Here is a 15,574-nt window from a genome sequence, read left to right as displayed (position 1 = left end):
GGTGGCAAGAGAAAAAGATGCAGAGTGAAGTGGGGAAAGCCCCTTATAAAACATCCAGATCTCATGAGAACTCACTCACTATCATGAGAACAGCATGACGGGACTGCCCCCATGATCAAGTCACCTCCCACATGGTCCCCTCCTCAACACATGGGGACTGGATTACAATTTGGATTACAATTCAAGATGAGATTTGGGTGGGGACACAGAGCCAGACCATTGCAAAATTCTCATACAGCATAAGAAATCATACTTTTAAAATCATTTTTAAAGTAAACTAAACATAACACATGAGCACCATACCCTGAGAATATTGCCCATGTTAGATTGTATCCTCCCAATTTTTTGTTCTCTGTTTGAACTCATGCTTTTGAATCCATCAATTGCAATTTCAATTGCCCATTGGAAAGAGCACAAATGTTTTGCAATAGAATTTGTCATTACATAGGCCGTTTCAAAAATATTTTAATAAAATGTGAAAATCCTCAAAATATGGTAGACATCTTTAAATGAGATAAGAACACAACTGTATACATGTGTTAAATATACCTATAGAAAAGCTACAGAAAAACTATATTTTTCTACCTCATCATACCTCAAAATATTAAAAATGGCTAAATCTGGGCTGGGATAGAAGTTTAGTTAACTTTGTTTTCTGTATTGTAAATTTTTGCATCCCTGAAATTTTTACAGTAAACAATTATTTATTAGTTTACTATAAGAAAAATAATATCTTAATTTTAGGTAAAACCATGAATGTGACATGCACAACACACAACCTTATACATAGTAGTTATTCAATAAACATCAAATCCCTTCCCCACTCAGACAGTATTAAATAAATGGGTAAAGATACATTTTGTTATCAATAAAATCTTACATTGTCTAGAAAGCAACTGTACTCAAATATAAAAAGCCTTGGCTAAAAAGAACAGCATAAAACTTAGAGACAGGGGTTAGCCCTGGGCAAGAAGAGCCTCTGCAGAAGAAAGTTAAAAAGACTCATTGATGCACTAGGGTCTAATTAAGCAAGTGAAGCATGAGGGTGATATCATCAAAAATTGTTCTAACGGTAGGGAAGCGATTATGGAAACTATTGCAATGGTCAAGTTCACTCATAATGAACACATGAATAAGAAACTTGCATTAGCCACTGAAAGCAAAGTTTTATCTGGAACATATTTTTTTCAATGATAACAAGCAAAGTCAATGCTGACTCTAATTCACTTTTTGGAGGGATGGTGAAAGGTCAAGGTCTTAAGTGATCATAAAACTCCCAGTAAAATTGGAGTAAAATTTTCTGTCAGGTAAATACCATGGCCAGGGACATATAGATAACTTAAAAAATTAGAAAAAAATTACTCAAGTAATAATTTTGGCTTTACGTAGACCACGTAGTTAAACATAATGCAATTCAATGAAAAGAATAATTGCGTGTTTGGCTTCAACTTTTACACACTTCTCTGCCCACACCTCTGCCCTTTTGGGCTTTCCTCTTCTGTTTTCTCATGGTCCATCTCACAAATAAACTAATGAAATGCAGTAATCAGAGATAACACTTTTAGCAGAACATTACTCCCTTTATTCCTGCAACTGTTACGCATTTATCTATTCAATATGTATTTGTTGAGTTTTCTTTCAAAAATATTTTTGGAGTGTGCACTAAGTGCTCAGTAGGGTTCTGTTTGCTGAAGATTTAAGGCAGTTAAACTAAAAAATTCCTTCATTACTGTATTTATATTCTAGAGTATGGCAGATAGACAATAAATAAGTAATACAATTGGACTAGGGTATGCTGCTGTACATTTAACTATACTGTGAGAAGAATGCCCAAGAAAAAGTGGATGCTGCTTCTGCCAAGCCACCTGATAGGCTTCTGATAATGGGTCATTTTGTCTCAGCTGCCTTTGTCTCCCTCAGTTCTCTTTGGCTCTGGACCCCAATCCTCTCTTGCCCCTTCACCTTCCAGCTCAGGGATCTGAGGGTATATCCCAGTATGTACTGTAGGCTGATCTCGTTCTTGCATGTTGAGCCCAACAGACTGCTAATATGAATAAAGTGACTTTTTGTTATACAGGTGCTGAGAGTGACACAATCAAGGTAAACCTCAGGGCCTCCATGATCAGGCTAGATGATCAAGTGTATTTTACTGTGTCTTGAATGCAGATGTTGAGGGAGAAAATGTCCAGAGATCTTAAGTATGCTATTTGCATATTTTACATGCTATTTGAAAAGCAGAGGCTCAAAATTAAAAATTTGAAACTCTTTCTAAGATGATTAGCAAATTTAAGGGAATTCCCAAATAAAAATAAGAGATTTTGGCATCTCAAAATTGAAATCTAAAGTTCTTATGGTTAGGTAGCAAGTAAAAGTATCCATAAAAATTCTGAAAATAAAGCATAACGTTAAAAGACTAGCACTACTACCTTCTAACACATATTATAAAGTTATAACACTTTTTAAAACCCTGTGATGTTGATGCATAAATTAACAGATCACTGTAAAAGATGAGAAAACCTACAAATATACCCAAATACATGCAGGAATTTAGTGAAAGACAAAGTATTATTTTCATAATAAGTGCTATTTCTACAATTGTGTAGACCCATGGAAAATAAATTAACTTAAATCCTATTTTGTACTATTACTCCAGGGAGAATTCCATTTGGGTCAAATATTTAAATGTAAAAATAAACCCACAAAAATCCTCGAAGAAGTCATAAAACAATATATAGATATTTTTAAATATCAGAATGGAGGTTTTTTCTCTTCATAACACAAAACTCAGAATAAATAAAATATATATTATATATATATTTGTGTGTGTTTGTGTGTGTGTCTATATTCCATAGCAAAATCAACGTAAGCATAGCCAAAAGACAAATATGAATTAGAAAAACATTTGCAATCATATCACAAAGGAGTAATATCTTAACACCTAATAAAGCCTCTCCCAGTAATGCAGAAGAAATACTTGACAAACCAATAGCAAAAAGGAACAAAGATATGGACAGACATCTTTACAGAAAATTAATTATATAATGTAATCCTATAAGACATGCAAAATCACTAAAAAAGTTAATAAAACTACAGAAATATATTTTATCTATTACTTTTCACCTGTTATATTGGTGAAAACTAAACCATATTAGTAAAGCTATAGGGAATTAGAAGCTGTCATATATTGCACTTAGCCACTGAATTACATAAATTCTCTTGACTATTTCTACTTAGCCCTGGAACACTGTCTTAAATTGTCCCATACAAGTTTTCTTACCTGCTATTCGAGTCTTCTCTTTTTCTTCCTGACCGCTGTCTTTCATATCAAATCTCTCCTTCCTGTAAACTCTTTTAAAGCTTTCACACTATTATCTATTTTAATTATCTATGAAATTGTCAACTATAAGCATCATAAAGCCTAAGCCTTATCATATTTTTTTTTCAACAAACCCATTGCCTTAACTTGCTGTTTGCTGATAGTAAAAATATATGTAATGGTATTAGACATCACAATTTTCACAAGCTTCTGATATCTTCTCATTTGTTACTACAATAATTCCCAGACCTGGGCATCACCATTTACCCCATTCCACTGATGAGAACATTGAGTGAGGTTATGATCACATACTGACCAGCTAGCAGAGCCTATAGTGTGGCTGTGTGGAAGTCAGAAAACCTATATATAGATCTTGCCTCTTCTACTTTTTGCTCCTGTAAGATTTCATAATTTATTTAACTTCTTTAAGCTAGTTTCCTTATCTATAAAAACATAAATGAAATAATACTTAGCTCAAAGCTTCTGAGAAGAGTAACAAAGAAAATGAAAAGAATGCGTTTGGCATAAGACCAGTCATTTAAAAAGTGCTCAGCTATTGTTGTGATTATTATTATTTTTCAATAATATAGCTTTTATTACTTGTAGATTTATTTTGCTTTACAATGTGCCCTTCTGACTCAACACCTTTATAGGTGACTTAAATGCTGACAGTTGCTTATTTTTGGTGATGGATTGATGGCAAATTCAATAATTGAAACACATTTAGTACTTTACCAACATACTTTTCTTATATATAATTCAATCAAAGAACCAGTAATAATCAGGTAAATGTGAGTTGGCATTGAATAGCTTTATTATCCAGTATTACTGTCACATCAGCCCTTCACATCTGTTTTTGGTTGCATTGTGTGTAGTGCATGAATGATAGTTAGTCTGATTACTGTCTATTCTTTTTTTTCTAAGCCTTCATCAAAACATTTGTCTCATATCAATATGAATTTCTCTCTAGCTGTTTCTTTTTTTTTCTTTTTGGTACAGAATTTAATCTTGCCCATCCACACAGTTTAATTCTCTGAATTACCAGATCTCTTTTTACTTTTGTTTTCAAAAGCCGAAATCCAATGAAATAATAGATCATCATTTCCTATTGTGAAAAGACTGGAAATAAAAAGTAGCTTTAATTTAGAAGTCTCTTTCTGTTGGTGTGAAAGAGAAAGTTCTTTTATCTTTTTTAGCTACTGAGTTATGGTCAACATATACGTAAATGCTGGTAAGAACAAATTAAATGTGGAAATTAGGAGGCAAAAAACAATTTTATTTTATGAATATTTTCTTCTTTTATTATGAGTAATGCAAATTATAATTATGCTATTAAAACAATGATTTTAGCAATAATTTGGTTAGAATTTACTATATAATCACAGTAAAAATTCTTTCTCTTTCCATAATAATTTCTTTGTTGATCTGAAAATGAAAAGTTATCATTTTATGTTCACAATAGCTTGTGAATAATGTAGCTACAAAATTCCATAAGGGAAAATAAGTTAAAAATAGAATTTTTTTTCCACATAATATATTGACTCATAACGAGAGATGAGTTTTTGCAACTTCTACTGTGGATTAAACAATCGAAGTTTAATCAGACCAGCTGAAGTGAAAATCTCTAAAGAAGATATACAAATTAAAATACATTTTTATACAAACAATTTTTCTAGGCCCAAAGGCAAAGATCTTCTGAGGCAAGATGATAGAACATGGTTCTAAGTTGTTTTCACAAGACGAAAACTGGATGCTTAAATTGAATTATCTGAGTACATGCATTTCTTCAACAAATAGGTTTTGAATATTTACTCTGCCCCAAATCACTGCCCTAGGAGTAAAGGATACTGTGGTAAATTAAGGTAAAGTCTTGTTTCATTGGAAATATTTATTTAGATAAAAAATATTGCCACAATATCATTTTATTTATATTTTATAGCTACATCTACTTAGTAATACTAGGTAAATTGCATTGAGTATTTAATTTATTAACTCAGGCACTAATGTGAGTATATTACTTATAGGAAAACTCCTCACAGCCCTTAGATAAGAAATATTGCTTCCCTGATTTAAAATGAGAAATTGAGGTTTGGCAAGGTTAGATAATATAGTCTATTTTTCCCAGCTAATCGAAGAAAATATTTGCAATTTGAATCAAGTCTAGTTTGATTTAAATTCATCATTTCCATGTGAAATTATTTAAGTGCCTCCATTTGTAGCAGTTAGTATACACTTGAACATAGGCAGATTATTATGTGTTTGTTTGTTTCTGACAATATGTGGACCACCAATGCAGCAGGGCCCATGCTTGAATATGCTATTTAAATTTCTGTAAGAATTGACTCTCCCCACGAAGGAAGTCACCAATTCTAACCCCTACAAACTGCTTTCTACCCTTACGGTGCCTCTCCTTCTGTTCTAATATCTTTAGCTCCACCTATCCCTACTTTTCAACTAAATACATCTCTTAAAGAACTTCCATTCTGAAAAGATTGTTGAGCAAGTAATATAACCTGTATCTAGGCTACTTCCTTCTCTGTCTGTACAACTAGTATTGTCACAGTGCATGCATGCTAAGTTTGAATTTCAGATAATCAATAAATAATTTTAAAATATAAGTATGTCCCTTGCACCTACTATACTTAAAAATGCATTTGAAATTCAAATTTAACTGGGCATCTTAGATTTGATCTAGGAACGCTGTTCCTGTTGAGTGTATATACAGAAGTGGACAAGGCTTTTGGTTATGTTGTCAGATGGAACGGCGTTACCAGGTGGTCAGTGTGGAGAAGGTTATTCTTTGCAATCAAAATATGTTTACTGAAGTTACAGCCAATGCCCTTTCCTATGACCCCTAGAGAACTATCTAGGAGTTGTTCTGCAAACTGCCATGCACAATACCCATTATTAAGCCAAATGTCTTAGACAATTTTATCTTAAGCATGTGTGAAAGTTTTGCTAACAAGGGAACCAGCAAGAAGACTAAAGTGTGAAATGTTTTGACAAAGAGTGTAGGAAAATAATTTTAGAACCCATGAAATACGTTGTCTGCATAAGATCATGAAATCCAGACTACTGATCTATATTTTGGGATAGAAAACTATCTTACGTTTATTGTTATGGCTTAACCTAGGTCATGACAATTTGGAGCCAGTGCCTGAGGATGCCATATGTGAACCATTAATCAGAAATCATAAACAATGAACGTGTGGCTTTTAGTCAGATATAGTGGACTCCAAATAATAAACAATGCATCTGTGGCTGTTGATCACATATAGTGAGCAAGAAAATTCCATTCTCTAACAATGTCAGATAAGGCTAATTAGAGATTCCAGCTACAAATTTCTTTCTTCCTATTTTTTCCCCGTGACTATCAGAAAATTCCTAAACATATTAAAAATCACCAAGTTGTATACTCTTGCCTGTTTCTTAAGTTTAGAAAAATAGTTTTAATTTTCACTAGTAAACAGTAGTACAATTTTAAATATTTATTTCTCTAAGCATGCTGGAATTGTACCAAAATTATGTGATGCTGAGGGTAGGCAAGTCAATAAATTAGGCTTTGCTTTACCTTGTTTGAGTTTACCTGGATGTGGCAAGGACATAGGTCTACAGAATGAGACCCACATGAGTGTGCCCTCACATTAATAAGTCCTTATCCCTTCTCTTTTAATTATTTTAGGTATTATTTTAATAATACCTTCCCTTACTTTAAGAACCTGCCTATTTAGTGTTCTTGTTACCAATTCCAAGTATCATTTCCTAAGGAATCTTAAAACCCTTGGTCCCCTTTTTATTCTAGCAAATTTTATAATGCTCTTTTCTCTGCATAGTCTATAGCTTTATTTCTGATAGGAAAAAGGGAGCTCCTTTTCTGTGGATACTGGATAGAAGAGTATCACTACTATCTTTGATAACATCAACAAACATCTGATTCACCTCTTTTTTCTGAACGTGAATTGCTTTTTACATTCTGGGTTTATCTATAAATAGTAGAAGTTTCTGCCAACCAAATGTATGTTTTAATGATTAGATCCATATGAAACAGACTTTCTGAAAGATGCAAATCCTACAGAGTATGTTCTATGCAATAGTTAAGAGCAAATAAGGACAAAGAAACCTATTTATTTCATTAAAGATGTCACCCTTCAAAAAAAATTTTTATCCTTAATAATTTCTTTTTGATGTAATTGAAACATGTATTAGCCTTTTTTACAAGGAAAGTGTATAATAAATTATTAATTCAAAGTATCCAGTAACATGTGTGGGACACTGTGGAGTTGGATTAAAGATGGTGATAAGTTTAAATGATTGGGGCAAAAACGTATATGAGGAAACAAAGTTAAAAATATAAGGGATTTCAGCCAAGTGCGGTGACTCACACCTGTAATTCCAGCACTTCGGGAGGCCGAGGTGGGTGGATCACAAGTTCAGGAGTTCCAGACCAGCTTGACTAACATGGTGAAACCCCATCTCTACTAAAAAGACAAATATTAGCTGGGCATGGTAGCGTGCTCCTGTAATCCCAGATACTCAGGAGGCTGAGGCAGCAGAATTGCTTGAACCCAGGGAGGCAGAGGTCGCATTGAGCCGAGATCACACCACTGCACTCCAGCCTGGGCAACAGAGTAGACTCTGTCTCAAAAAAAAAAAAAAAAAGTTACATAAAAAAGTGAAATCAGAAATGAAAGTGCAAACATAAAAACTAACATTACAGAAATACAAAGGATCATAAGAGACTACTATGAACAACTATATATCTATAAATCCGATAACCTAGAAGAAATGTCCTGAGTGCAGTGGCTCATGCCTATAATTCCAGTACTTTGGGAGGCCGAGGCAGGCAGATTGCGAGGTCAAGAGATCGAGACCACCCTGGCCAACATGGTAGAACCTCATCTCTACTAAAAATACAAAAATTAGCTGGGCATGGTGGCACGTGCCTGTAGTCTCAGCTACTCAGGAGGCTGAGGCAGGGGAATTACTTGAACTCAGGAAGTGGAGGTTGCAGTGAGCCAAGATGGCGCCACTGCACTCCAGCCTGGCGACAGAGGGAGACTCCGTTAAAAAAATAAAAAATAAAAAAGATAAATTGCTAGAAACACTGAACCTAAAAAAATAGAATCAAAAATAAATGAAAACTGTAACTGTAAATAGACCAATAAGGAATAAAGAGATTGAATCAATAGTAAAAAAAACTATCCAAAAAAGCTTAGGTCCAGATGACTTTATGGAAGAATTCTAATTTAGTTCTGCTTATAAAGAAAAAATAATGCCAATCCTTCTTATGCTTTTCCAAAGAATTGAAAAGGAGGGAATACTTCCAAGATTTTTTTGTAAGACCAGCATTACTCTGATACCAAAGCCAGACAAAAACTCTCCAAAAAAGGACATTTACAGGCCAATGTCCCTGATGAACTAAATGCAAAAATCTTCAACAAAATACTAGTAAAGCAAAAATTAAACAGCATACTAAAAGGATTATTCCCCATGGTTGAGTGGAATTTATCCCTGAAATAAAAGGATGGTTCAACATACACAAGTTGTTACACGTGACATATCATATTTACAGAATGAAGGACAAAAACCATATGATCATCAAAATAGATGCAGAAAAATACATGTGATGAAATTCACAATTATTTCGTGATAAAAAAACTCTCAACCAATTAAGCATAGAAGGAAGGTACCTTAACATAATAAAGTCTGTATATGAAAAGCCCACAGCTAACATTGTATTCAATGGTTAAAAGTTGGAAGTTTTCTCACTAGAATCAGAAACAAGACAAGGATGCCCATAGTACCACAAGTCCTAGCCAGAGCAATTACACAAAAAGAAAGAAAGAAAGAAAATAAGCAAATAAGTAAATAAATAAATGCCATCCAAATAGGAAAGGAGGAAGTGAAATTGCCACTGTTTGCTCATGATATTATCATATACATAGATAACCCTAAAAACTCCACCAAAACTGTTAGAACTGATGAATTCAGTACAATTGCATGATACAAAATGAACACACAAAAAATCAATTTCATTTCTTTACCCTAAAAAGGAATTATCTGAAAAAAAATTAAAAAATCAATCCCATTCACAATAGCATCAAAATATGATACTCAGAAGTAAATTTAACCAAGAAGGTGAAAGATCTGTATACTTAAAACCATAAAACATTGCTGAAATAAATAGATTACAACATAAATAAATGAAACAATATTCCAAGTTCATGAATTAGAATAATTAATATTGTTAAAATGTCCATACTTTCAAAAGCACTCTTTAGATTGAAGGCAGTCCATATCAGAATTCCAATGCCATTTTTTTCACAGATATAGGAAAAACAATCCTAAAACTCATATGGATCCACAAAAGACCCCAAATAGCCAAATCAATCAAGAACAAAGCTGGTGGCAGCATACTGCCTGACTTTAAAGTATACTACAGTGCTATATTTATCTAAACAGCATGGCACTGACATAAAAACAAACACATTGACCAATGATGCAGGATAGAGAACCCAGAAATAAACTCACATATTTATGTATTTATGCTTAATTGATTTTCTACAAAGGTGCCAATAAGACACAATGGAGAATAGTCTTTTCAATAAATGGTATTGGAAATATTGGATAACCACATGCAGAAGAAAGAAATCGGACCCTTATCTCCTACCATATACAATAATCAACTTAAAATGGATTAAAAACTTGAACGTAAATCCTGACACTCTAAAACTACTAGAAGAAAATATAGGGGACATTGGTCTGGGTGAAGATTTCTTGGATAAGACCCTAAAAGCACAGCAACAAAAGCAGAAATAAGCAAATGGGATTGTATCAAACTAAAAAGCATCCATGCAGCAAAGAAAATAATTAACAGAGGCCGAGTGCAGTGGCTCACGCTTGTAATCCCAGCACTTTGGGAGGCCGAGGCGGGTGGATCACGAGGTCAGGAGATCGAGACCACGGTGAAACCCTGTCTCTACTAAAAATACAAAAAAATTAGCCAGGCGTGGTGGCGGGCACCTGTAGTCCCAGCTACTCGGAGAGGCTGAGGCAGGAGAATGGCGTGAACCTGGGAGGCGGAGCTTGCAGTGAGCCAAGATCGTGCCACTGCACTCCAGCCTGGGTGACAGAGCAAGACTCCATCTCAAAAAAAAAAAAAAAGAAAATAATTAATAGAGTGACAAGACAGCCCACAGATTGGGCTGGAAACTAGTATGGAATTTCCTCAGAAAACCAAAAATAGAATTAACATATGATCCAGCAATCTCACTTCCAAGTATATATTGAAGAGAACTGAAATAAGTTTGCGAAAGAGGTATCTGCCTTTCCATGTCCACTGCAGCATTATTCACAATAGCTAAGATGTGGAAGCAACCTCGATGTACCTCATTGGATAAATAAAGAAAATATGTCATATGCATACAATGGAATACTATTTAGCCTTATAAAAGAAGAAAATTCTGTCATTTACAACAACATATATAAACATTGTGCTAAATAAAATAAGCCAGGCACAGAAAGACAAATACTGCATAGTCTCACTCACATGTGGAAACTAAAAACTTCAATATATAGAAATAGAGAGTAGAATGGTGTTTATCAGAAGGGTAGAGGGTTTGAACAGGAGAAAGGGAGATGTTGATCAAAGGATAAAAAAATTTCAGCTGGACAGGAGAAATAAGATTTAGTAATCTGTCACACAGAATAGTAACTATACTAAATAACTCATTGCATGTTTCAAAGTTGTAGGTTTTAACTATTTTCACCACAAAAAATGATAAATATGCAAGGTGATAGATTTGTTATTAGCTTAATTTAATCATTCTGCAATGCAAACGTGTATCAAAATATCACAGTGTACTTCAAAAATATATAATATATACAATTATTTTTCAATTAAAAAAGAATAACTTAAATAGTATATTCATGATGAAACCTTTATTGATGCACAAGGTTTAGAGTTCTCAGAACTTACAAAAATAAAGTTGTTACAATGTGACTTAAAATACTCATTTTTACTTTAAAGTAATTAGTATTATACTAATATTATATGTCTTAATGTACAGTTTATATAATTACATATTTTTGCTTCAATAGATTTATGCTGAATATTTACAATGAAAATACAAGTAAGTTCTTACACTATATGTTGAGAAAAATTAATCAATTTAGGTTTATTGAGCATTTGAAATGTCTATATCAACTGATCACATCACATATCTTTGGGTGGCTGCTCATCACCCTAGCCTTTGCCTAAAAAAGAGTGTTTTAGATCAGACTATTCAAGCAGCACCCTATGGACCATGAAGAAGAGATTAGCAATTACAAATTTGGATGCTAGTGCCAAAGAGATGAGAGTTGAAATCCCTGCTTTGTTGTTATCTAGTTTCAAAATTTTCCACACGATATTTAACATTTTCACTGTTTCTACATATTTCCATATACTTAACTTTTTCTTTGTTTCTACGTATTTGAAATCGAAATAATAGTAATATTGTGCACTGAAATAATACTGTAGCATAGAACTGCAAGTGAAAATTAAATAAAACTATATATTAAGTGCTTCTATAGTAGCCCAAATGCAATAAACATTGACCAAATATTAAATAATTTTACAATTACAGGCCTAAATTTACCTGTTGCTACTGTATATCTGAAATGCTTTTTTAATCTTAACTTTTAGTAAGTAATTTAAAAGTGCATATTGTAAAGATATTCTTCACAAGCATTATTAGTTCAGCACTCTAGATGGGGACTCTTGGGCTCACTAAAACCCCAATTTTGAATCAATATAAAAGCCCATCAATAAGCCATTTAAATATTTCTTTTTAATATATGAATTGTCCCTTTCTTTTCTATCACTAACCCATCATTGTTTTCCATGTATATCTTATATGTATCAAACCAGCACTGTCCAGTAGAATTTTCTGTGTTGATGAAGATGTTCTAGATTTTTGTTGTCCAATATTCTAACCACTAACCACATGTAGATATTTAAATTAAATTAAACAAAATTAAAAATTTGTTCTTTACTCATTCTAGCCACATTTCAAGTTCTCAATAGTCACATGCAACTACTGTCTACCATTTTGGACGGCACAGTTACAACTGGCCCACCTGACACCAATTTCTCTACAATCAGTTCCATTCCACAGAATTCTCCTGGTTTAATATTAATAATGAACAATTTTGATCACACTATTCTCATGCTCAAAACCTCTCTGGTCAGAAGCATATTCTTAAAAATATATAGTTACATGGAAAAAAATGGTTGCATAGTATAAGGGTCAAAAAATATTATGAAATAATAACTACGTTTCAAAAATTGTGTTTTATTTATGTTTATATATCTATAAAAATGCTCATAATATTAAAATGCTTACTTATATATTTATTTTAAAATGATTTGCATTTCATTTTCTGCATTTTATGCCTTTCCACATTATTCAAATATTTGATAAGAATTTTTATTGTTTTCTATCTGTCATTTTGTCTTCAGCTTATTTGTCTTTAGTGTTTCTTAGGACTTGGTGGAGTTGCCACAAGCCTCACTGACGCAGATGTCCTTTTAAATAGTGGTGTCTAGTAATGATTATATTACCACAGATATGAGCTAGTAAAAGCAAAATAAAATAATTTTCATCAGTTTCGTTTTACTTAAAATTGTTTTAGCTTTCCTTTTATGCCTTCAAAGACTTGTTAAAAATTTCAGTAAGATCAGGTGGGAAGAACGTGGTAACGAACAAAGACCTTGATTATCATGTATTATCAATTAATATTCTAATATTTTGCCTTCCAATTAACATTTCCCATTTTCTTTTAAGGATATCAATGAAAGAGCTTTACCAAGGACAAACATGGCTTGTTGAAATCAACAAAGTTTGTCTATAAAATTCACCTAATTTGCCGGTCTAGCAACTCTATCAAAAAAGAAGTCATTCTTTGTGAGCCCATGCTGGCTCCTAACGATCATTGCTTTCTCTTCCAAATGCTCCCAAAACATCTGTTTAATAACTTCTAGAATTTCACTAGGTCCTTTCATGCCATGCCAAGAAGTTTGGATTTTATGTTATGTACAAAAAGGGAAGGATCTATGTTTTTACAGTTATTTTATAGTTATGTGGTTTTTTCCATTAAAATGTACATTTCTTGAAATGACGGATTGTGCTTATTTATGTGTCAATCTAAGTATAAACGTATAAGTAATAATACTCAATACATGCTAGATAGATGGATCAAAAAATGTGACAACATTTAAAATATTTTGAGGGAACTTTCCAGAACGCTTGGCAAGAGGTGGAGTGGTGGCTGCCGCATCTGAGCACAACTACTAGGTGCGTTCCTTTGCACACCCTCCACATCAACCTCAGCCCATTCACTGCCAGTAAAAATTGGTGAAAGAACCCAGTTTCTATGATGCTTTGAGGGTAAAACCCAATGCCGCTCAACAATATTATAAGAAAAAGGTTTATAGGAAACTGGCATTGAAGTACCACTCTGATAAGAACCTGAATGAAGGAGATAAATTTAGGCAGATTTCTCCAGCTTATCAAGTTCTCTCTGATGCAAAGAAAAGCAAATTGTATGTCAAAGGAGGAAAGCCAGGTAATTAAAGAGGGTGGAGCAGGTAGCGCTTCTGGCTCTCCTATGGACATCTTTGACATGATTTTTGGAGGAGAAGGAGGAAGTATGCAGAGGGAAAGGAAAGGTAAAAATGTGTGTCAGCTGTCAATAACCTTAGAAGATTTACATAAAGGTGTGGCAAGAAAATTGGCTCTGCAAATAAAACAAAAAAAAATGTGATTTGTGACAAATGTGAAGGTAGAAGTGGTAAGAAAGGAACAGTAGAGGGCTGTCCCAATTGCATAGTTACTGGAATACAAATAAGAATTCATTAGATAGAACTTGGAATGGTTTAGCAAATTTAATCTGTGGGGATAGAGTGCTAGGGCCATGGAGAACAAATCAGTCCTGAAGATAGATATAAAAGCTGCAATGGAAGGAAGACAGAGAAAAAGAAGATTATACAAGTCCGTATTGACAAAGGCGTGAAAGATGGCCAGAAGGTAACATTCCATGGTGAAGCAGACCAAAGAACCAGAATTGGAGCTAGGAGATATTATTGTGTTAGATCAGAAGGAGCACACTGTTTTTATTCAATGAGGAGGAGAACTTTTCATGTGTATGGATATACAGCTGGTTGAAACATTTTGTAGCTTCCACTCTTAATGACTGAACTATAGTCATCAGCTCTCATCCAGGTCAGATTGTCAGCATGGAGATATCTTGGGTGTGCTAAATGAAGGAATGCCAATTTACGTAGCCCGTATGAAGAGTTGCCAAATTATCTAATCGAAGGTAAACTTTTCCTGAGAATGGCTTTCTCTCAGCTGATGAACTCTCTTTGCTGAAAAAACTCCTACCTTAGAGGAAGAAAGTAGAAGAGACTGATGAAATGGATCAGATAGAACTGGTGGACTTTGATCCAAATGAGAAAAGATGATACCATGACAATGGAGAAGCATATGAGGATTATAAACATCATCCTAGAGGTGGTGTTCAGTGTCAAACCTCTTAATGGGGCCAGTGAATAACACTCACAGTTGGCATTTTATGTGCAGCAGTGAATGAGTGGAGGACTGTAATCATAATACGCTTACTGCTTGCTATTGTTTTTGTTTTAATAGTCAACTATAGTAGTGTTTTAAAAGTTGTATTAGTCTGTTTTCAAGCTGCTGATAAAGGCATAGCTAAGACTGGGAAGAAAAAGGGGTTTAATTGGACTTACAGTTCCACATGGCTGGAGAAGCCTCAGAATCATGGTGGGAGGCAAAAGGCACTTCTTACACGGCAGTGCCAAGAGAAAAATGAGGAAGAAGCATAAGCAGAAACCCCTGATAAACCCACCAGATCTCATGAGACTTATTCACTATCACGAGAATAGCACAGGAAAGACCAGCTCCCATGATTCAATTACCTCCCCCTGGGTCCCTCCCACAACACATGAGAATTCTGGGAGATACAATTCAAACTGAGATTTGGGTGGAGGCACAGCCAACCCATATCAAAAATTAAATGAAGAATAAGGGCAAATATAAAATCTCTGACTCTGCACTGTATGTATGATGACTTCAGTGTGCAAGATGGAGTTTAATATCTGTAAAAACTACTTTAAAAAGAAGTTCCATTAGCATTTGTTAGGCCAAACCTTGTTATTGATTTCATCTGTGTCCATGAACAAACTTGGACTGAAAT

The 15,574-nt window shown here is 33.9% G+C and overlaps 1 pseudogene; it reads left to right on the top strand.

Moving 5' to 3' along the window:
- Positions 1 to 13,831: 13,831 nt before the first annotated feature.
- LOC100603027 lies at positions 13,832 to 14,897 on the top strand (annotated as a pseudogene).
- The last annotated feature ends 677 nt before the right edge of the window (positions 14,898 to 15,574 follow it).

The sequence above is a fragment of the Nomascus leucogenys genome, chromosome 5 (genome assembly GCF_006542625.1).
Source record: "Nomascus leucogenys isolate Asia chromosome 5, Asia_NLE_v1, whole genome shotgun sequence".
NCBI lineage: Eukaryota > Metazoa > Chordata > Mammalia > Primates > Hylobatidae > Nomascus > Nomascus leucogenys.
The sequence above is the reverse complement of the archived record's forward strand: the minus strand, read 5'-3'. Positions and strand labels throughout refer to the sequence as shown.